This window comes from Odontesthes bonariensis, chromosome 24 (assembly GCF_027942865.1).
Source record: "Odontesthes bonariensis isolate fOdoBon6 chromosome 24, fOdoBon6.hap1, whole genome shotgun sequence".
Taxonomy (NCBI): domain Eukaryota; kingdom Metazoa; phylum Chordata; class Actinopteri; order Atheriniformes; family Atherinopsidae; genus Odontesthes; species Odontesthes bonariensis.
The window spans coordinates 17,261,032-17,284,178 of record NC_134529.1 but is presented as its reverse complement, the minus strand read 5'-3'; the positions used below and the strand labels follow the sequence as shown (position 1 = coordinate 17,284,178).

At 40.8% G+C, this 23,147-nt stretch overlaps 1 protein-coding gene across 2 annotated transcripts in view; it reads left to right on the top strand.

Annotated features, from left to right (window-relative positions):
* Positions 1-23,147, top strand: part of nkain2 (sodium/potassium transporting ATPase interacting 2) — a 93,393-nt gene that overhangs the window by 23,877 nt on the left and 46,369 nt on the right. The window lies entirely within an intron of this gene.

Genomic DNA, 23,147 nt, shown 5'->3' with positions numbered 1-23,147 from the left:
TTTTCAGCCTCAATGACATCATTTACTCTTTTTACACATAAAGTTCGGCTCGCCTCTGTGGAATTAGGTCTGGGTTAGTTGTCTGCAGTTACTTGTTACTGACATTGTGTTTACGGCGTTTGAGATGGTTTTTGCATTAGCATTCAGCTTTGTGGTTCGAATAATTTTCCTCCAGGAATACGGAGCAGAGCTAGACGTGAGAGTCACATTAGTCGATCTGAGAGAAACTGATGTAATAGCAGAAGTGCATTTTTACATCTCCTATCGTCCATTAAAATTGGAAGTTTGTATTGATGGATGTTGCGCATTGTGATAAGATGAAAAACTGTCGAAACACATCTTTGCTGTAAAGAGTTTTACTGGTTTTCCAAAGACATTGATGTTATGTTATTTACTTATCCAACACAGCTACTGAACAGTATCATTCTGAGATCTTTAGCTGCTTGTTTTTGTCACTCCCTTGTTTCCACTTGATGTGTTGTGGTTGGCTGACACTCATAGGAGGTGAATAATATCCTGAAATAAGAACGTCAAAGGTCATTGCCTGAAAAAAAAATGGATATGACCTTTATCGATGTATTTGCTAATGATTTACCATCACCCGGTCAATACTAGGGCGGCAGGGTATTGCCTCACAGCCGGAAAGTTCTGGTCTGCTGGGGCCTTTCTGTCTGGAGACTGTATGTTCTCTCCATGGCTGCCACATGTCCAAAGACGTGTGTGCGTGGTTGATGGCTTGGCGACCGGTCCAGGTTGTAGTCAGTGGCAGCTGGCATATAGATTCCGGAGTCCCTACAACTCTGTACAGGGTAAAGCCGTTAGCGATAGAAGAAATGTCAAATATGACTCCTCCTCTGATTCAGTGGTTTGACACGCACAAACGTCAAAGGTCTTGAATTTAAGAGGAAAGAGTGTAATGTAGTTCAGCAGCCACACAAAGAAAAATTTCAACTGATGTTAAGTGTTGCGTTCTGTTGCAAATTAACTATCGAATTAACTATATAGTAACGAAGTAGAACTACTTCACTACTCTACTTAAGTACTAAAATGATGTATCTGTAGTCTACTGGAGTATTATTTTTTTCTCCTACTTCCACTTTTACTTCAGTACATATTTTCAATGAGTTTAGTACTTTTACTCCGATACATTTTTTATGTGCTGCATAGTTACTCGTTATTATAAACGCACACACACACATAAAAACGTACTCTCATTCATGCACAGACACACCCACACGCATACAAACATGCAAACATACATATAAAAACACACACAGAGAGATACACACGCATGCACATAGTTTAAGAAGGGGAAAAGTTGTAGAGAAAAAAAAGCACAAGCAGGGAAGAGAGGGGACATGCTTGCTCTGTTTGTTCACAAAGAGTTAAGCCCAGTGTTTTCAGGTGTTCTAATCACTTTTTGTTTTTACATGACATTTGCATTTGTATGTGGCCTACTGGCCTTGAGATTTTTTTAACAAGTTGAAAAAAAATGACAAGGATGAAAAGAAAATGTGTAATGTGTGAAGTGATGGGAGATGCTTTAAAGGGACACTATGTAATAAATTAAGTAATTTATTAGCTCAAATCAACATATTCATTCATAAGTTAGTCCTCATTGGTGTAAAATGATCTCTGTCAAAAATCTCACTTATCCTCCTGAGTGAAGAATAACTTGTCTGTATCTACATAGAGCAGGTAAGCTCTATGGAGGCTGCCATGTTCTTCCGGTCTATGAAAAACGACGAAGTGCTGAGAGGGACATAAAGCACTTCGAATCGCGATTACCCCACCAGGCCTACAAGCAGAAATGACGTCATTGTGACGTCATTTCCGCCAAATGGCTTATTACAGCCGCTAATGCTAAATAGATTTTATTCCTTGGCACATATGTCTTTGTGTTCATTAGCTTTCTTTTTGTAAGTGCATCATCTTCTTCTTTTTATTATTATTCCTATGCTCCCCCTGGATATCTTCTTTTTGGCGTTATGCTCACATTTGTAAACTGTTATTTTGTTGATTTACTAATAAAGTTTAAAAAAAAAAAAAAAAATGCTAAATAGATTTTATCTCGTAAATGATCCCACTAATAATGCATTGATTGTTACCAAACTTCTGCCGTAGTACACATAGGCTCTTAACTCACAAAACGAGGCATTAGAAAGTTTGTAAGTTTACCGGGAGTTTATTTACCGCTGCTAATGCTCCTATTGCTAACGCAGGCTAATGCTAACGCTGCGTCGACGTCACTTCCGGTAACTCCCGGAATATGACTAATTGCATTGCTTGCACACCAAAGGAGATGTTATGTTATCTGACATGTTATCTGTCATCTGTATTCATAGTGTTGTTGTATGTGTGTTATGTAATCCTTTGTACTGTGTGTCTTGATTTCTTTTTGTTTGTATGGACCTTGAGTCTGAAGCTATAGCTTCTTGAATCTTGACACATTCCGCTTGCCGTAGTTCAAGAAGTTGCAGCGCACATTTGAAAACGTGAGGCGCTAGAGAGCAAATTCATTCAACTTTGCAAAATAAAATTGTACCACTAGATGGGGGAAGAAATTACATAGTGTCCCTTTAAAGAGCACTTCGACTTCTACTCAAGTCACTTTTTTGATAGAGTACTTGTACTTCTACTCAAGTCTGAATCGCTAGTACTTTATACATGTATGGTCATACATCATTTCAAACTCAAACCACACATTTGCTCCTTTGTGCTAAGTGTTGACGACAAGATTCTGGTCACCTCAGGCAACAGGAGGAAAGCATCAGAGAATTATTATACAGACAAATATGACATTTCATTTTGAAGATGAATTTAACATGGAGTTTCAAACAAAAATGTACATATCTGTCTTACTTTTTCCCCATCAAAGTGTCACAAGGGGTATCCTTTATATCTCATACCTACCCAGAGAAAGCTAGATTTGGTATGTCATAAGTTTCAATAATAATAGTCTCATATGGCACCAAGAGAAGCTGAGAGCTTGTCAGTAAAGACAGCAAGAGTTTGTGTGACATGTTAAAAGTTATAAAAGCACCCTGCTGCTGACAATATGTCAGCCACTGCCAGTTACATCCTAAGAAACAAGCTTAAGATGCTAACCACGTTTACCCTTCCGGTGGTCACCGGTCTCGGTGTGCAATGGAACCTTCATTTGAATCTTAATGTGTTGCTAAATGTCTCCTTTCAAGATGTTTCGTGGTTTCATCAGCATCCATGCTTGCAGCCTGATTTGAAATTTGTACAAGGACAAAGAAGGCGCTGTGGTTCCATCCTCCACTGTCTACTTCATAAAGCTGGCCAAGCAGGAGTGGTTGAAATATATCACAGGGAAAAAGTTTTTCCACTTTTTTTGTGGGAAAACTATGTTTAAATGTAATATAAATCATAGTGGTGTATTTTGACATCTTAAATGGGTCTGGAGGAAAATTGGAACTGTTTTTTTGTTTTAGTTATATTTGACACACCTCAGATTAGTGGGATATTCCTTCAACCACAAGGCTGCTGTCTACTGTAATGACTCCCAAACCAGACACTGCATCTTTGTATTTTTTTTTTATTTTGCAAATACTTTAATCATAATGCTGAAGTCGGTGGGATTGTGGCTCCTGTAATTTGTGATAACAGAAACAGCTCGGTACGGCTTCCAGAATTTTGCTTACATTACGTAAATGGTTCTGTTGTTTTTCTTTTTTTCCAGGTTGTTTGACATCAGTGTGCCACAGTTTTGAGCCAGAATGCTCTTAAACAACTAAAGCCTCAGCACATCTGGCATAGTCTAGGCCTAATTAGGCCAAAAGAAGAAAAAAACACAAGTGGGACTATTAAATATACATATGATATAATGTATAAGAAGAAAATTTGTTATACACAATGTTTGCTGCTACAGTCACAGAGTCAACAGTCTGCAGTCCTTTCTTTTCATCTGTTTTAATGATACACAAATCAGCTACAACATTAAACCCACCTGTATAATATTGTGTAGGTTCCCTTCGTCCTGCCAAAAACGCCTCTTACCTTGAGGGACGTGGACACAGGCCCTGTGGCGTGTCTTGTGGTGTCGGGGACTTGGACGTTAGTGGGTCTGGTTTGATCCTACACAGCCTATGGACACGTTACTGCAAATCTGAAGAGCCTGGAAGCTGGATTATTGCCTGGGGCTGTTTCTGTTGCTGTTCCTGAGCAGCTGGGGGAGAGCTTGGTTTAACATTAAAGTGACATTCACATCCTGGAAGCCAAGGCTTCCCAAAAGAACCTTGCATTGTCATGAGGTGACAGTGTTATCCACACAGCACAGCTAGTTTCGTTTATTTATTCATTTTTCTAACTAAATGATTGATGAGATGGTGAAACTGTCTGGGATTATTTTGAAGTGGGTATCATTAAGAATTTACAGACATTATTAAACTTTTTTCATGGTTTAATTGTTGAATCTTGTCCTTTTATTTGATTATCACAGAATACCCTATATTCGGTTGAAAATCCCCAAAAAGTCGTATTTACGAAACACTTGGATATCAGGCGTATAGGCGGCTCTTATTTTGACAACGTTTTGAAAAGCAAAGATTAAGCAAATCGTTTCACATCCCTGATAATGGTTCGCCTCTGCGCGTGGTTGCATGAAAAGCTTTCTTATTGGCAGTAGGTCACTGTCACTTCTGCCTGACCAGCTCCCCTGTCACTGCTCTAAAAGCAGCTATTATTTTGATCAATACATATTTTTCTTGGCTCTCTGTCCGTTTATGCGCACGCACAAATGAACACACATTGTCATGCAAGGCACAAGTTCATATGCAAGTACACAGTGACGTGCAGATGCAGTCTTGGTGCTCTTTGCTCGGGTGTCTTGCAATATGAATCCAGAGAATCCTCCTCTCATCACATGGCCCCAGAAGGCCCTAATGAAGGAGAGTTTTGTTTCAGTTTTGAATCCCTTCAAGGAATAGAGAAGGTATTGAGTGATGTGTGAGAGCAGAAGGAGCTCGGCACTACACTTTCATCCTTACCTCTAATCATTTTTCCTCCACCGCTCATCCCTCTCTCATGCCCTCCTCTCTTCCCCCTCGTTCTTCCTCTCAGTATGAATTGATTTCGTCTTATTACCTTACACACCTGCCCTCTACTTTGGCTCCAGTCCCGTCTGCTGCTCATGTAGACACACACATATATGCCAAGTGCTGCCTTCTATTTTTTCTCCTGCTCCCACTGTCATACTCACACATACACAAACACACAAAGGTGCAGTAATCAGATCCGGCAATCGCTTGTATTTTTGAATACGGCAGCTAAAGTGAGATGCGGATACAGTGTCAGCTTACAGCCCGGCTCCGTATCAGCATATCAGCCCTACCACAGTCACATCACCAAAATAGATACACAGTATGTTTTTGAAAAGAGGAGACATGGTGGTGGCAGTGGTGTTCAGTCTGTGTGGGGTCCCTGCATATTGTTTTGTATTGTAAAAATTGTATTTTTGGGGTATCAGGTATCAACATGACTGCGCTGGTACACCGACCCACCAACGTGTGCTTGGCATTTCATGTTTACTTTTGTCCTCTGCGGTGTGGTGCAGTTGGTTGGTTTGTTGCAAGAAAACATTAAAGTTTTCTTAAAAAAGCGCTGGTTTTGTAACTGGTTTCGTTGCTTGAGGTGCAGCCAGTTTGAAGTACCTTATACACAGTTTTATAAACAAGGGCATCAAATAAATCTAAGAGGTCATGAGAGAGTAAAGCTTTTAAAGTAAAGCTCTTTGGCTTTTTCTCTCATGTTTGATTTTCCATGACTGAAACATTTCAAAGACATGCAGTGAAGCACAAAATACAATATTTCCCTCTGAAATGTACTGGAAAGGAAGCATAAAATAGAAAGGTTAAGAAATACCGACGTGCAGTACTTGTGTAAATGTGCTTTTTTTTATCGCTGTACATATGTTCCACATACAGAATAAGAGCTAAAGATTAGGATTTTTTGCTGAAATGAATTCCCTTTAGGATCATGGCCTTTGATTTGGATTCATTTATTGGCTAATATGGTTCAAAACTGAACAAAACATGATAAATTGGATAATTTGTCTTCCATTTAAAATCACATAAAATGCCATCAGACTAATCAGAGTCCAGGATCCTATAAGAAAGAAAATCGAAAGCATTTAAGGTAATGTACTGATATCTTTCTGTTTCTCACAATGAGACCAACTAGTCAGTGAGTGCTGATAGAAGAGGTTGGATGTATAGCCGCCTTTGGGAATTGCTGTTGCCACGCGCCATCCGCATCAAACATGACTCATGTCTACCTGCGCGTTTGTTTCTTATTCTGCTCACAGTTTTACAGAAAGAAAAGAAGAAAAAAAACAGACAAGCTTAACAAATATTAACACAAAACAAATCCATCCCCTGAACACGAGATAATCACTCAGCGAGTCTGAGCAAAGCAGACCAATATCATTTGGCAATCTGTAGGCCTTTTGCAGCAGAGGAAGTGATTGATTGAAATAAAGGGAGACGATGCGTAATGCCGACACTGTCAGCTGTCCAATCCCCAGAAAGGATTTTATGATTGATGGCAGGCAGTAGCATAGAGAGCTCTCACACCTCTGCACTGCACTCTCAGCACTCACGGTGATTACATCTGAATGTGTGTGCGTGTAGAGAGACAAGAGCAGTGGAGCCCTGATGTTTGTGTGCGAGTCGGCACATGTGGGGTTGATTATAGTGACAAGCATGTGCCTGCTTATATTTATGTGTGTCTGCGTGCGATTTTGTGATCCTGTTCTTTGTGTGTTTGTTGCTGTGGAAACCCGAGTGGTAGCGGTGATAATGTGGGACTAAAAGAGGGAAGAAGGCAGTGCAGGACAAGAGGGGATGTAGCAAAAAAAAAAAGGAGCGATGAAAGGAGGAGGGAGCCGGAGACTGAGGGAAGGGGAAGAGGAAAACTGTACACAAGACTTGTGTCAAAGGAAGAAATGAAAAGGGGGGCAGGATGCATGGAGCAATTCATCTGTAGCAGGTGTGAAGAAAGAGGCAAAGTGGTGTGAATGGAGAAAAAGGATAGAGAGGGATGGATAAGAAGTAATAGAGCAGTGTAGAAACATAAAAGAAGAGAGAGGAGGGCTGTACCTAGACGAGAAAAGGTGTGGCAGAAAAGAACTAGAGTCCACCCACATGATCACACCAGCAGAAACTTCTTGAACTGCAGCTATTGTGAAAAAGATCATGTTTACACGCTTTTTTGTTTTCTCTTTTCTCTTCTTTTTTTGTTTTCCTTTTGACTTTAGCTCAGTATCTTTGAAAATTGCACGGACGATTAAAGTTTAATTTGGCACGGAGAAAATTGATGCTGCATTGATTTTCTTAAGCTTTTCAAATAAAAGCTTGCAGACACATTCGAATTCTCCAAAAGTTAAGTCTTTCTACTCCTGGTAAGTAGACCTGTGTCATGAACGGGCAATAACATTCATCTGCGCACTTCAACAGACACAAATTGTATATCTAAATATGCAAAAGATCTTGCCCCGGTACCATCTTGCGCTGCCGTGTTACTGCAGTAACCCAGAAGGTAAAAAACAAACACTTACTCTGCAGCGCCTTCCGCATCACTACATTTAGTTGCTTCCATATTGCAGTTTTAGATGTCACATGTTACACACACTGGACCCTTAATTTGGCTACAGATTTAGTAAGAGAATATCCTGAAATTTTGGGTATATTCAATTGTATGATTTCATTTCATGATTGCATAGTCTAAAAGGGCAGAATATTTGGAAGAGAGAATGACAAAGTAGTAAGTAAAATCATAGTCGAATAGTACGCTTTTCTCCCATTTTTAGGTTGCTGCCTTATATGTGTTTGATAGATAATCATTGTGGGGAGAAATTAACTGACATAGGTCAGATGGGATATGACACGATTTTCAAAATCCCACCATGCTTTAAACGGCTTTTCCAACATTTATCCACAGATTGCATCGGTTTATCGCACCTTTACTTACTCTATTGGCAGAATAATCTACTATTTTCAGGTTTTTAAAAAAAAACTTTTTAGTTGAGTGCAGGATTTCTTTTTGAAAAGATGAACTGTTGTACTCTACTGCCAAGTCCTCAAAGCCATCTGCGTGGTAGCTCCTGCTGCAATAGACGTCACCGGGAGGACGTTTCACCACGAGGTAACACAGACTCAGTAGGTGAAAGCAACACCAGTCACAATAATGCTGCTCGTCAGAAAACCCTAAGATGTGGTGACGGTGTGAGTGATCCGTTGTCACACCGTATTGTTATCTGTTTCAAATTTGATATTCACTGTGTGAGAAGATGGAGTTGTGATGTGAGAGCATGTGAAACATATCAGCTGTCTGAGTCTCACGCTCAGTGTGTGAGATTCGTCTGTCCTCGTCACAGCAGCTGACAGTGGTTCTCTCTTTTTTTTCATCACTGCACGACATTCTGTTTAATTAAAAAAGGTCAGGTTGCAAATTTAATACTTGTTGGCTTATTGCTGGGGTAGCACAATAACCTAAAAGATAGAGACCACTGTTTCCTTGCAGCATATCTTTATTTGTGTGTGTAACACATGATCTCTTTGTGCTATTTTGACTACTAAGTTTACTTAAGTTTTTTGTGACATCTTTGCTGGTAAAGATACCACCTTATATATACTATTTAAAAGCAACTAATGCTAATTAGCGTTAATTTAGACCAACACGTGCTTAGGGAGTTTGTACGTCCGCTTGACAAAAGTGTCCAATCGGGTTGTGACCTTGTTTTTTTTTTGTTGATTTTATGTTTAAAAATGCCGGTGAGAAATGCAGTTCTGAACTATATGGGCGAATACTACCTAAAAGTTGATTTCAACCGATGATAGTGAACCACTGCACCAACTGTGTTGTCCGTCATTGTGTATGTAAATCACTTTATTCTCTTTGAGTAATAGAGTGTGTTGGAGTACATCCAACCAAGCATAAAAGGTACACTTATAGCGTTACTCCTGGTAGTACGACAGTCTCTGGTCAGTACTAAGTTATGCGGGCTGCAGTCTGAGGCTAATATTGGATTGTTATATTCTTCGCATTCTCTGTGTTTCACAACTATCTCGGTAAGCATGAAGTGGTTTGTGTATTTTGCTTGCAGTGCGTTCAGCTGAACTGATTCATACTCATGTGGCCACAGTAATAGACAACAGGATTATATTCCAAAGGTTCAGTGCCCAGAGAACATTGCAATATATTTCAGAGATTGCCACAAATGTTTCAGTGCTGAAGACTGTAATGCATTTGGTATGGCCGCAAGCTTGTAAGTGTACAGTGGGCTGGGATACTCGAGCTCTGATTGGGTGAAGAAAGGGACCTAACACAAATGCAGCAAAGCAGTTTAATTGGCATCTAAAGTGGCTCCTCTGAGCCTCGGACATATGTTCTCTACATAAAGCGGTTACTTTTAATGGCATTTTTTAGAAGCATTCTAGTCTATTTCAGGGATGAGACAATTGCATTTATCAGACAAAATAAACAACATGAAAACCTCATTCTGGAGACTTGTATTGCCACATCTTACCGCTTCAAGGTGTTTCATCGGATAAGCAAGTGCTGCGTTAAAACAGATGGATTCATCTACATTGGATATAACTGGCTCCAATTATACCAACAAATGTATCAAGTGAGTGCTACATGTGTGGGATGTATTAGTTATTTGTATTTCTCCTGTCCTGTTTTGTCTCACAAATAAATCATGACGGTAACTGTCATGTGCAAAGAAAGCACACCCCCGTTGTAAAGGTTTAGTGATCACGGTATGATATCAGGTCTTAAAAGTAGACAACATCGCATGGCATATTCCACATTAGTCTATTTGACAAAAAATTAACCAAATTACAGAAGCAGTGTGAAAATCAAGGTAATGTTGCTGTGGTTCATGGAAGGTTCGAGCATTTGATTAGTCACAGCTCTCTTTGACAGGACCAGTACAAGTCCTTGACTCCGTTTTAGCCAACTTTAGCTGTTGGAAAGATGGCCTCATATTTGACTTGAGAGAGGCATTCATGGTCGACTCGGTTACTGCAAGGTGTCCAGCTCCAGTGGCTGCAAAACAAGCCCAAATACATCAGGCCGTCACCACCGTGTTCTTTTCAGAGAGAAGAGGCTTTCTCCCGCGACCTGTCTAAACACGCCGTGCTTGTTCAGTCTCTAATTGTACTGTCATGAACTTTGACATTTAGCATGCTCACAGAGGTCTGTAGAGTTTTATTTAATTTTTTTCTAGTTTCTCTGAGCATTGCAGGGTCTGACCTTGGAAAGAAAATTTCATTCAGGCAAGATTGTCTTGGATGTTTTCCACTTATGAATAATTTTCTCACTGTAGAATGATGGACTGCAAATTGCTTGGAAATGGCTTTTTAACCCCATACCAGGTTGACTGGCGGTAACAACTGCTTCTCCAAGATCATTTCCAATGTCTTTCCTCCTTGGCATTAACACACACCTGAATATGCAAAACACCACTTCAGCTTTTATTGAGTTGGGTTATTGAGTTGTGTTTTTTTAATTATAAATTCTACATTATAATATCTCTTTTTTTTATATACTGTATATATCTTGAATTTTATTTACCTTATTTTAAGACTCGGTAAAGACCAGATGATTTGTTTAGATTTTTTTGTTTTTTATATCCTGATTACGTGAAATCAGCTTTCTTTTTTGAATATATATATTATATTATATATACTAGAACAGTAAATCTGGGGAAAGGCTGAAAACCAGTGGTGAACGGTCATGATCCTCAGGCTCCGACACAAATCAAGAACACTTCTGAGTTCCGTGTACCATTTTCAATGATTACAGCTTAAAGCTGCATCCCCAAATTTAACACCTTGTTCTCCACATTAGAGACCACAGGGACCATTCAGCTTTCTCCCAGCTCACAGTTCAAAAGCCAACATCGGTGATGGCATTAGAACATCATATGCTGCCAACCAGATGACATCTTTTTGGAGGAAGACACTGGAATACATTGAAAAGCTGTAAAAACACAAGCTTAGAAACCCGCATAATTTCTCTTCTCAGTTCCCAAACATGCATTCAAAGCACTTCTAAACCTGCCTTTATCACAACCTTTTTTTGGCTTGCTGGCATTATATTCAAATTCACATCACTTTATGTGCCCTTTTTATTTTGTCATAAACTTTTTAAGAAAACAGGTTGTAAACGCTGTTTGCCAACGTCTGCCCTTCAGTAGCAGGTTGCCTGCTGATGGAGAGGCTTCCAGATTTAAAGCATAATGAATAGCTTAAGTGTAGACTGCCTGTGGTCCTACAGTAAACACACCGACGATCTGTCACGCACACATACACCTTCCTGGTTGGGCTCTACTCACGGTGAATTGGCGATCAGTGGCCTCAGTGACAGCAGATGGAGTAATAATATGGAAATATGCCCACATTTTCTGCTTCACAATGGTGAGCAGGAGGAAATCAGGTGCCTGGCGCCCACTGATGCCATGAGCCGCGTGAGCACAATGAAGCTTATTTAAATAAGGTGACAGAGATGGCCTGCAGTTCATTGTTGGCCGGGACACTACAGGCTCTATTCATGTCTCCCATTCAGGCCAGGAGTCAAAGTTAATTTGGTTTTGGCCTTGAACCAAACACAATATGCCACACTCATGCTGCGTTACTAAGGAAGCTGAGGTACTTTGGTCAGCAGCATGTGCTAAGAAAGTATACCTGCTTGTTTTCATGCTTTAGTCAGTTCTCTGATGCAATAAGTGTGCATGTGAATCCAATTTTATCTCATTTATCTCCTCAAAGTAATCTCTTTTACCAAAAACACCAATTACACAACACACACTGAGCTGCATTCTGCTCATGTGTAGACACACATGTACACACCCCAACCACCAATGATGTGGTTGATTTCATTCGCCTCCCATGTGGTTACTCAGAGAGAGGGAGAGGCTAGTATCTACTTACCATTCTGTGTGTGCGAGCGCGTGTGTTAATGTGCTTGTGCGGTCTTAATGTTTCTCAGCCCGCTGGGCGTCCATCTGTGGGTTTATCTGGTGTCATTTCCTCTCGCGCTTCTTCCCTCGCACACGTGCACTCGCAGAAAAAAATACAAAACACGCTTGACGCACGCTGCGTGCAGCTCCATTACTCTGCTCGTGTACGCAGAAAAACCTAAAAAAAAAGATAAAATAAGCACACAAACACTTTGAAACATGCAGACTTCAGCACACACACATGCACTTAACACGCACAAAACAAGAACCCATGGGTACGATTGAGGTACTTCCTAATACTTCCTATTTATCATGCGGCAGTTGAACTAACCGGCACACGCACACACATACCGTACACACACTTTATTCTCATAAAAGCACTGCCTGCATAGATCGGCCATTAAGATATAGGAGTGTACGAATGGAAAACCATCGGTGGGCTGATAATTCATTTACAGATTGACTGAGGAGGGATACTATTGCATTTGTGTGTGTGTCTTGAATAGTGACACAGAAACCGATTACGAGAGGAAGGGAAGGATGGAGGTGCGGGCGAAAGGGGTGGAGGGACGTGGGAGGGGAGATAATGGGAGTGGAGGCAAGAAGTAGACAGGGATACCAAAAGGAAATGAACAGAAGAAAAAGAAAGCGACGGGTGGAGGATAACAAACGAGGAGACGGATAAATTGACAAGGTAAAAGCAAGATAGAGGAAACGTTTGTGATAGAGGAGAGGGGGGGGGGCACTGTGTGGGATGAAAGCTAAAAGCAATAAGAGGGAGAAAACTAAAGCCATTAAAGAACCAGGTAATAAAAGGCGAAACAACACAACCATTTGCCCAAATTCTTTAACGGCTCGCATCTGTTTCGAATTACTGCAACTATACCGTTCACCACAAAAATCCTTAGAGTATTACCTCAGGGAGGAATGAGATTTTACCACTAACAGCTTCAGAATCTATCAGGAAGATTTGAATAACAAATCAGAAGTATGATTTGAAATTTGCAGACTCCTTCTCCCTCATCGCTGAGCAAACATTCTCACTTTATCGTCCAACAAGTTTCTTCCAGCTTTGTTGTGCTCTTATCTCTCGGGTGCTTACGTCAAAGTTGGTCCAGTTTAGATCAAAGCAAGAGAGCAGATGAAGATATTGAGACAAATCTATGCTTTTCATTCTTCTTCCGTTCCTCTGAGAATGTCAGCATCTCTTTGGTTGGGTTGGATCAGACAAAAAAGGCAATCTGAGAGAGAGGGATTTCAAAGGCAGCAGCAGAGACATATGGACAAGGGCCTCCATCAAAGACATTAAATTCATGTCTCAATAGTTTGATTATTACAGTAAAGCACAGATTAGATTGGAGCAAAGAGGATGAGCATGTGGGCAGGGGTGGAGGGGTGTAGAGAAAGAGAAGGAAGAAAAAGAGCAAGAAAGGAGGGAGATGATGTGTATGATATTGATGATAATCAGTTGGTCAATCATGGTAAATGACTATAAAGAGCCTCTGCTGTAACCTGCAATTATTGCTAATGACACATTCAGCTCAGTATCAGCACACAGTCCAGCGCACACTCTCTGAGACACACACACGTGTTCTTGTTTGAAGCAGGCTAATCATATCTGATTGATAGTCTGAGAGAGGCAATGTCCTCCAGCTGTGTGTGTGTGTGTGTGTGTGTGTGTGTGTGTGTGTGTGTGTGTGTGTCTGTATCTGTTACCGTGTTGCCTGGCCCTTGTTTCATAACGCGCGCTTTACTGTGTGTGTTCCTAGTAGAGTGTACGTGAGTGCGTGTGCGCACAATAACATTCAGATGTAACAGCTATGAGTAACCCTCACATTGTCATTGTTTTGGGATGGGGTCATACTCAGATTTTATTTGACAAATTATCCCTGATTCGATCAGTTGCATAAACAACTGAATGTTATCAATGTTACATAACATGATGTATTATGATTTAGTGTGCCGATCATCATGCTAGTGATATGTTGAACTGGGCGTCAAAATCACAGGTAACGGTTGCAAAAAAAAAAAAAAAGCTAAATTCAGTAATACTGTTGTTTCCGGGCAGAGGGAGAGCAGCACCCAGCTGACAGGCAAACAAAAGAGCATTGGCAGAGATAGATAAAACAGTAGGGTGGACAGTCAGACACAGAGAAGGAAGATCTGTTGAAATACCAAACTGATTAGCTGGTGTTTCTGACATTTAAATGCCACGTTTACATAAAGAAATGTTTCCCGGGAATATTAATCACTCTAGTTAATTCCCAAGAGAATGTGAAATAGATTCACGATGCTTGTGGCAGGAAGGAGAGGAATAAAAGCAGCGGGGAGCTCTGGAAATTGTGAAAAAGACACTACACCCTCTTTAAATGACTCTGTAAATGGTTTTACATAACAGGACTTGATAAAAATAATCATGCTACAACATTTCAGTCCAAGTTGTGCTGCCATGTTCTTTTTATAGAGAAGAAGCCTTCACCTACAACGCCTCTATGCAAGTCATGCTTGTTCAGTTTTTTTTACAAATGTAGGATCACGAATGCTAACATTAACATGCTAACCGAGTCTGAAATGTAGCTCTTGTGTTTTTGTGCAGTTTTGTTGAGCATTTCACGGTCTGACCTTGGAACAAACCTGATTGGACGTCCACCCCCGGGAAGTTTAGCAACTGTCTTGAATGTTCTCCACTTGTGAAAAATCTGTCTCACAATGGACTCCTCTTAAATAACCACTGATGTCTTCCCTTGTTAACATTATAACATATTAACATATTTTTATAACCCATACATACTGTATAAAAGCACCATAAAGGAGTACAGTTTATTCTGTTTTTTTTTGTTGTTTTTTTTAAGCAAATCTAAGGTAATTTTAGTGCTGAATGAAAATACTGTCAGCGCTACCTTTTACGTCACTGGTGCGAACATGGCACAGCCCATTGAATTAATAGGTGAAATCATGCTTTGAAGCATCTTCATCTTGACTGCCGCCATTAGGAAACTTCTCACCATGTGGCTCAATGGTGTCTTTTCCATGTTTGAGGTGAGAAAATAACTTGAAGTATCCCTGCACCAAAACACCTTTTTAAGTATTGTTCCAAGCTGTGAAGGAAAACGACAAAAACAAGAGAAGCAGACATGAGCCGAAAAAAGGAAATCCCTCAGTGGTAGTTGTGATTATGTTATCTGACATCTGTCTGTTTTACCAGTGACTTTCCACGTGAATTTATTGGACATTTTTTCGGGATCCAAATTGCTGTTACAATTTGTTCAGGTGCCGGAGCTTATTATAGCAAATTAGGTGAGAAAATGGATTTTGCCTGTAGGCCAGCCAGTTGTTCATCACGTCTGTCTAGAGCTGTAGTATTAAGATGAGTGACCATAATGTCGGCCTGCGAGTACTTTTCTTCAGCACAGCTTTCATTAATACACTGCCATCTTTATCCTACAGGGTATTTCTAACTGGCTTACACTGGTTCCATCCGCTTTCTCCATCTGTTGAATGCCATGGCAGCCAGGTTTATGAAAACTGACATCTCCATGAGCCAACAAAAGTGCTAAACAAATTAATTTGGACAGGGATCTTTGAGCTATGACAGGTGTTGGACCCGTATTTTTAATATCAGTGATGATATTAAATCACATTATTCCCTTCCCTTACAGCTAAAAAGAGAAAATGTGTGAAATTCTATTAAATAATCTATCCGTTTTTCATTTAATCTTTGTTCAATTATATTCACAACCAGATAAAATGTTTTAAGAGCAGATATGACAGAAGGGGTCATCTAGTGTCATGTAGCGTCACCTGTCTGTTTTTGTATTGGCTTTAGAGTGCAGTGGCTTTATGGGGGGAGTGTGGTGTGGAAATAATTTATACATGTTCCCTACATGCCTCACATTCAGAAAAATCAAAAAACATAAAGAAAAAACTTTTGGAAAAAATGTGAGAACTGATCATCCTGATCATTGACTTTGGTTTGATAATGTGTCCTCCTGCTTCTACTAAACTCATGTTATTACTCAGCAAAAGATGTTATAATTAGATAACAGATGTTGCTTTGTGTATTCCACCATCTAGTGGCACCGCCTTTAGTGTTGTGTCGAATCACAGTCACTCCGGTGACGCCTGCTGACAGCAACAGAAATACAGTTACATCAGTTGGAATGACAAAGTTAGGCAGATCTTATCAGGTGACCTTGAAAGGATATTTTGATTTCCTTGAAGTAGGATTGTGTGAAGTGTTTAGAGAATCAGAGAGGACTCATAGCTAACCGTTGCCGAGACCAGAGCAGCGTTTCAAGTGAATGCCGTATCGCTGATTTTCACCCTGTTTTGCTTTTCCGTCAGACAGAAATTGAGTGTGACTTCTTTTTATGAATCCTTTTTACTATTATTGTCACAATCGTCCCATACAGCCAATGAAGCATGAAACTGTTATCAAACACAATGTATTATATGCCGAGATGATTAGTTCATCTTTGACCACGGCTCTCATTGAACAGCACCACATTGTGACGGTTACACGTGATCCTGTGAAAGACATACAAGTTGCAACTTTACCAGCAAGACATCCAAAAAGTCGAGGATCCGTATCCAGTGTATGGTGCGGAATAACTTCTTCTTGGCGCTCCCGATCACCACTGTCCTCCCAGCCCACCTTCAACGTGGAAAGGTACAGAGCAGAGTGATGAAATGCCAGAAATACCTTTGTGCTCGGCCGTTGAAAGTTCAGGCAGCTCACACAAAGGTAGCTCATCATCTGTGTGAATCACAGGTATTTTTTTCTTGTGGCTGTCCTCATGAAAGTTATATGGCTTCCTATCGCAGCCACTGCTATGCTGAGTGTAGTAGTCGATATTCTGTAATGTCAACTCAAGTGGAAATTTCAGTCAGAGTTGTGTGCAGTCTTTGTATAGCTGAGTGACAAAGGAAATTATGGCTATTACTGATATGATTGAACAGTTGGGATGACAATGAGTGGGCCTGGATGGGGAAAATTGGATATTTAACAGAGAGATTTTCACCTATGACCGTGATTATGTCATTCCATCACCACTTTTCCATTGTCCCGCTCTTTACTTCATCTCCGTTTGCTCCCACTCCTGCACTTTCATTCCCTTTTTTTTCTTTTCATGTCATCTTTTGATCTTTCCCTTCTTGGCTTGCTCATCCCATCATCCCCGTCGTCTTTACTCTTTCTCCGAGAGCAGGCTAAATAGCCACAAATGGTCCCTAATTGCCTCCAATGGAGATGAATTGATCCTTGTGTGAACTAAATCAATAGGTGATTGCTTTTGCTGTACACGGTGGGATACTGCACAGGCAGGCGGCCTTAATTAAGTTAAGAATAAACCAACATTGCTTGTGTTTTATTTGGACAATAAAGTTTATGATGATCACATGAGCAGAAAAATTTGTTTTGGCTTGAAAGCTGAAGAGGAAAAATGGGAACATATTCACTTCAAGGTGTCTCTGATTTGCTTGGATGCTGCTACTAAGTCGACATGCTCCCTGTGTGACTCACAAAGCGTTTTGGGGCATTTTCTAACTTTATCTCCCTGTTTTTCTCTGCTCTCCATACCACCTCTGCTCTTTGATCTCTTTCTCTGGCTTCTTCTCAACATCTATCTCAACCTACCCCATCTGACCTGATCTCTGTCACCTTCATCCCTCCACCTCTTGCCTCTCTCGCTCTCTTTCTCTCTCCATGCCATCTATAATGGGATGAGGAGGAGAATTTGATCAGCAGTTTTTTTAAAGGTCGCAGAACCAGGCGAAAACTCTCAGCCAAAGAGCTGAGGAAGCGTGATTAGGAAGGGTGAGACTGAGGAAAGGAGGAGGCACGAAAAAGAAAGAGATGACGAGCAGGTAAAGTCACTGAGAGGGAGAGGAGAGTGAAGGAGAGCGAGAGGATGGAAGATGAGAGTTTGAGACGATAGAGGTAATACGGAAGAGATGGGCGAGGTAGTGCCTTAATGGAGGGAGAAAGGGAGTAGGCTGATGAGGTAATTTGCTGTTTTATGACAACAGATCAGGTAACAGATGAATGCATATTAAATATGTAGGAGAGCAGAGGGTAATGACTTGAGGAGGAAAGAGGATGGGAGGAAATAATAAGATGAGAGTGAGGAATGAGTGGTCAGATAAGCAAAGAAGGCAAGGCAGGAGGAATGAAGGAGGAGAACGTGTGATGAATCATTTCTTTCACTTACTGATTCTGTCTCATGTCTTATTCTTTTCTCTGTTACAGTCAGATCTTAATCACCTCGTCATCGCTTCATGCCTTCTCATCGGGTCTCTCTGTCTCTGTCCCTCCATTTTATTTTCTCCCCTCCTCTTCTATTTGAGATTAAAGACACTTGCATCTCTCTGCAATCTCATAATGGTCACGTCGTGACTTACTGTCTGGAGTTTTGACAACTCTTTGATACCATTCTATCATACATAATCAAACAGAGCAAAACCTTTTCCAAACTCACTTAAGGCACTCTTTCCCTGCTTCTGCTGTCCCTTTCATCAGCTGCTCCCAAGTGTTTGAGTGTCTCAGCCAGTCTCTGCAGCTACAGCCCTGTGATGCATGTTCATGTGTATCTGACTGAGAGGCAGAAAGTGTTCACACAAGATACGAAACACAAATGCAGTGTTGTATTTCATGTATTTATTTTTAGGTTTTGGCAGCACAGGGGCGCAGTGGTTAGCACTGTCGCCTCACTGCAAGGAAGCTCCTGGTCCCAACAGGCATAGAAAACGGATTGGTGCATCAACTGTTTTCAGCTTGATTAGCGGTGACTGGCAGCCTTGAGTTTTTCTGACTCTGTGCCTCAGGAACCCCTCTTTTGCTACAACTTCATCAAAAAGCACTGCTGTAGGGTTGGGTGATAAATCAATTTTATAGGTTACATTTTTTTAATTTTTAAATTTTTTTACATTTTTTAAACCAATTTGGTCTTTAACTTTCACCACAGCTGTATAAAAGAGGCAACTTTTGTCTGCTAAAGAACTTTAGTTTCTTCAGTCATGTTCACAAACAGGAAGATTACCGGTATCTATTTTCATCATAGCATCCAATCAGGCATAATATCAAAAACAGACATTTTCTTTTCCAAGCCTTTACTTCTATTTTGAAGTGCGTTTGAAGGTTCACTGCGTCACTGTCAGCACTGTCCTTTGTGGCTTATGCAGATGCAGGCGGATGTTCAACCTTTATTAGTCTTAAGAGCAACTGAGAGCAACGTGTAAAAAGTAAAACTGCCATGAAACCTAGGTCACATCATTAAAAGAATGTATTTTAGCCCTAAACACGATCCATTTGTTTCCCTAACCAGGAGATGTAACAGCCTAAAGCCAACCAACAAATTACAAAGTTTCATCAGAACGGGTTCTGTCTTTACAGGCAACCATGGCAGCCTGTAAAATGGTGTTGATTGGGAGAAGGTAATGATGCTCAAACCATGATCGTTTTCTTGTTATACCAACGACATTTTTTACTTAAATCCAACCAAGAAGAAACAAAATATTTCAGTGCTGTTGTGTTATCGACTGAATGTGCGTTGATCTCGATCTCACAAATTCAACATAAGAGAGCAACATTTAGCAGCTCCATCCAACCACCACTCCTTCCTTCTTATGCGGACTTTGTGGCTTATTGAATGATATGATTGACAACGACGTCGGCTCCCATGTGGAAATGCTTTTATGAGGCACATTTCCCTCATGCTGCTCATAGGGGCGGTACTTTACAAGACGGAATTATGAGTCGAATTTAAGGGTGTGAACCAACGACAGATAGGACGGTTTCAGTTGTTTCAGTCTACTATATACACAAAAATCACAATTTGTTCAGTAGCACAAGATAAGTGTCACTGTCGTGGATACTCTCAGTAATAGCTCACAATTTAATGTTGTGCGCTATGTACTCTATATCGTCAAATGCATCAAAGGGTTAGATTGACAAAAAAATGCAGTCTCAAACTGTTGATAAAACATTATTCTCTTACTGTAAATGACTGTAAACTGCAACTTTTGGCTGTGATTGACACACTAGCTGCATTTTGCTAATATTTACAACTTGTTGCACCCGTGACCACACGTTCAGTACTATTGTGAAGATGAAAACTTTATTTGCCTCTAGCGAGTGAGCTAGGATTGGCCTTCAGTATCTGCACTGAGATACTGAGAGCATTCTGACCATGTCTCCTGAATGTAAGACACTGTCTACTGTGAGTTTTTCACACAATCCCACATGAAAAATGGAATAAGAAAATAAAATCCATGCCAGTTGATGTTGGCGTACCCTTTCACAGCCATCAATTACAGAGATGGTGATTGGAGGCCCATAGAGTAGCACTTAAGCATTGAGAGAGACAGCTTTATCCACGCGACTGATTACTACTATGTGGCCAGCTCAGAGACTCTGCGTTAATTAGCAACAGCAGGGTAAGTTTGCAAGTGTCATTTGTCACCTCAGTCTTCGGAAAACTTGTCAACGAAGCCTTTTTACCTCCTGCTGCTTAGTATAACAGACCCCATTATTGGATTAGAAAATTATACTCTTTCACACTTCTCTTACAAGCAGTTAATTCTTCCCCCTTAGCCAAAATTTAGTATAACGGCAACAAGCAGAAGTGAACTGTAGCTACTCGGTGCTTCTGTTTACCTCTTCTTTAAACGGAACCCAAAGTTTTTTAGTTGCCGCAACAAAAACTGTGCCATTTGGCTTCTCTTTACAGAAGTTGTCAACAGGATGTTGATGCAGTTTAGCTCTTAAGTCAGACTCAAAGTCATGCATTTGAGTGGTAAGAAGAGCAAAAGCATCAGCTTAAGCTAACAACGCAGTAGGTGGAATAAACATTCCTGCTCCCTGAGGGGTTTTGTTTTGGCAAAGACAAACTGACAGAAGGCTGCATATTAAGTTGTTTTTCTGCGTTTTGTCAACCATACTCGAACTAAATAGAGACTTACACATTGAACTCCTCATGCATCAATCATATTCACATCGACATTCTCTGACACTTCCAACACTTTTGCACAAATCAACACATATTTAGATGAATGTTCAGTGTCCACTGTTGGCTTCAACGTATAAACCTAAGGTGGATAAGAAAAGTTGAAAGTGAGTGTGCCCCTGGCCCACGCATCAGCGCTCAAATGAACATCTCTCTGCAGCTTCAAAGTGTGTCGCAGCAGATCCCACAGGACCTAGCGAGGCAGCTTGAAGCTCCACCTGTACACTTCAGAATCTTTCATCAGATGTATGCAACTGACATATCTGCTAACTTATCTGCTGCTAGCAACTGTGATCTGTGTGCGTCTCACCCTATCTGTATCCCCTTGAGTCAAAGTTGTTGAAAAGCTGGGGTGATTTCACACTTCATCCCGAGCTTCTTCTGTCATTTGATGGGTGCAAAAGGATGCTGGCAGAAGGGGCTATGCACATGCTTTGTCCTTTGTCTGTCAGGAGAACTGAGAGGCTGAATTACAAAGAACGACATACTGAGGCAGATGATGTTGGTTGTTTTGCAGCTGAGCCATGTAGGCTAATGAGAAATTCACATGAAAAGACGAGTGTGGTGCTAAAACGCAGATGTTCTGGGTTGGAATCTTGCTTTTATTCGCTCCTGTATTAATACAAGGTATTAATTTTGTCATGGCTCGTGGATCATAGTCTACTACCCTCTCTCTGCCTATTGAAAACCCTCTCCTGCACTTCACTTCACTTTCACTTACTATATGTTTTTGGGGGAAGTGTTTAAGTGTATGCATCCCCAGCTGGGGTGAAGACTGTTTATATTATTGGTGTTGAAAAAGGGGCCCCCAGGGGCTTCAGTAATGTGCCGGTAGGCCTTTGACTTTTTATAATGGCCCCTGCATGGATGTGTGTGCACGCTCATGAGAAGGGCACACAACTGCGGCACTATATAATTGTCAATAAGAGGACACACTTCTACATAATACAATGAAGCAAATGCTCAAAGAAGCAGATAGACTGGGTATAAAGGCAGTCACACAAAGAAGCACAATGTCTCTCTCTCTCTCTCTCACACACACACACACACACGCACACTCACACTGCAGTGCCAGCTGAGCCCAGTGTGTCCAATAACAGCAGGTGCTGTCAAGTGCAAGCAAAGCAGACCTGCCCTGACATGCAAATATACACACACACATGGGTAGATGCACATATGTCACCATGCGCTCGCTCAGACAAACCTTTTAGTTTTAAACCTCTTATTCCGTACCGCACATTTAAAACTAATATCTTGTTGTGTTGTATGTCAGTTTCTTGTCTTAAGTGTGTGTATACCTATCTCCTGTGCGGCTGTGGTGTTGCCATATGGTCTCACATTAGGGCACACTAAACTCAGCCATGCAGAAACTTGTGTTCATGGATGTGAGAAGGGAGTTGGGATGACAGGGAAAGAAAGCCTTTGATATGTAGGCTGCCAACGTTTGAATACGTGTGGCCGATAGGAAACAACAGTAAATATCAGCGTGTTTCCGGTTTAATCAAAGTCCCAACAGTGTCCTATACTTTTGTGTCTTTTCTTCTCTTTTATGTGCGCACTTTCTCCGGCCCCCATGCCTTCTCTTTGTCACCATCTCCCTGTCGCCCTCTCTCTGTCTGCGTGTGTTAATATATTTAGCAGCGCCGTATCATACGCTGCGCTGACTTCATTAACTATCTCAGCATGAAGCTCCAGTGACTGAAGGATAATAAGCCCAAACACACACACACAGACACACTCTGCCCTGTAAGCTTGCCGGCATTGCGTGTGTAACTGATTACCGTTTACATCATTACGATAACGTATTTCTGATTTCTGATATATTCTGATGAACGTCCTCTCTCCACAGACCCTTTAATATTTTAGACATTGTTATGCTGTTGAATCATTTAAATACTGGTGAGGACCCTTTCAGTTTTTCGTAATTCCCAAATCGACTTTGTATAAAAAGACTCACCCAACTGAGTTTAAAGAAAAATAATGCGAAAACCTTAAGCGTTTAGCCATAATCATTTAAAGAACAGCATCTTAAGCACTTTTCCTCACAGTTTCATTCAGATATACCCAAAGTGTGACGTTTGCTATGTTTACGTGCACAGCAACGTTCCACTTATTGGCCTTATTTTTAAGAAGATAACGATTATGACGGTTATGTT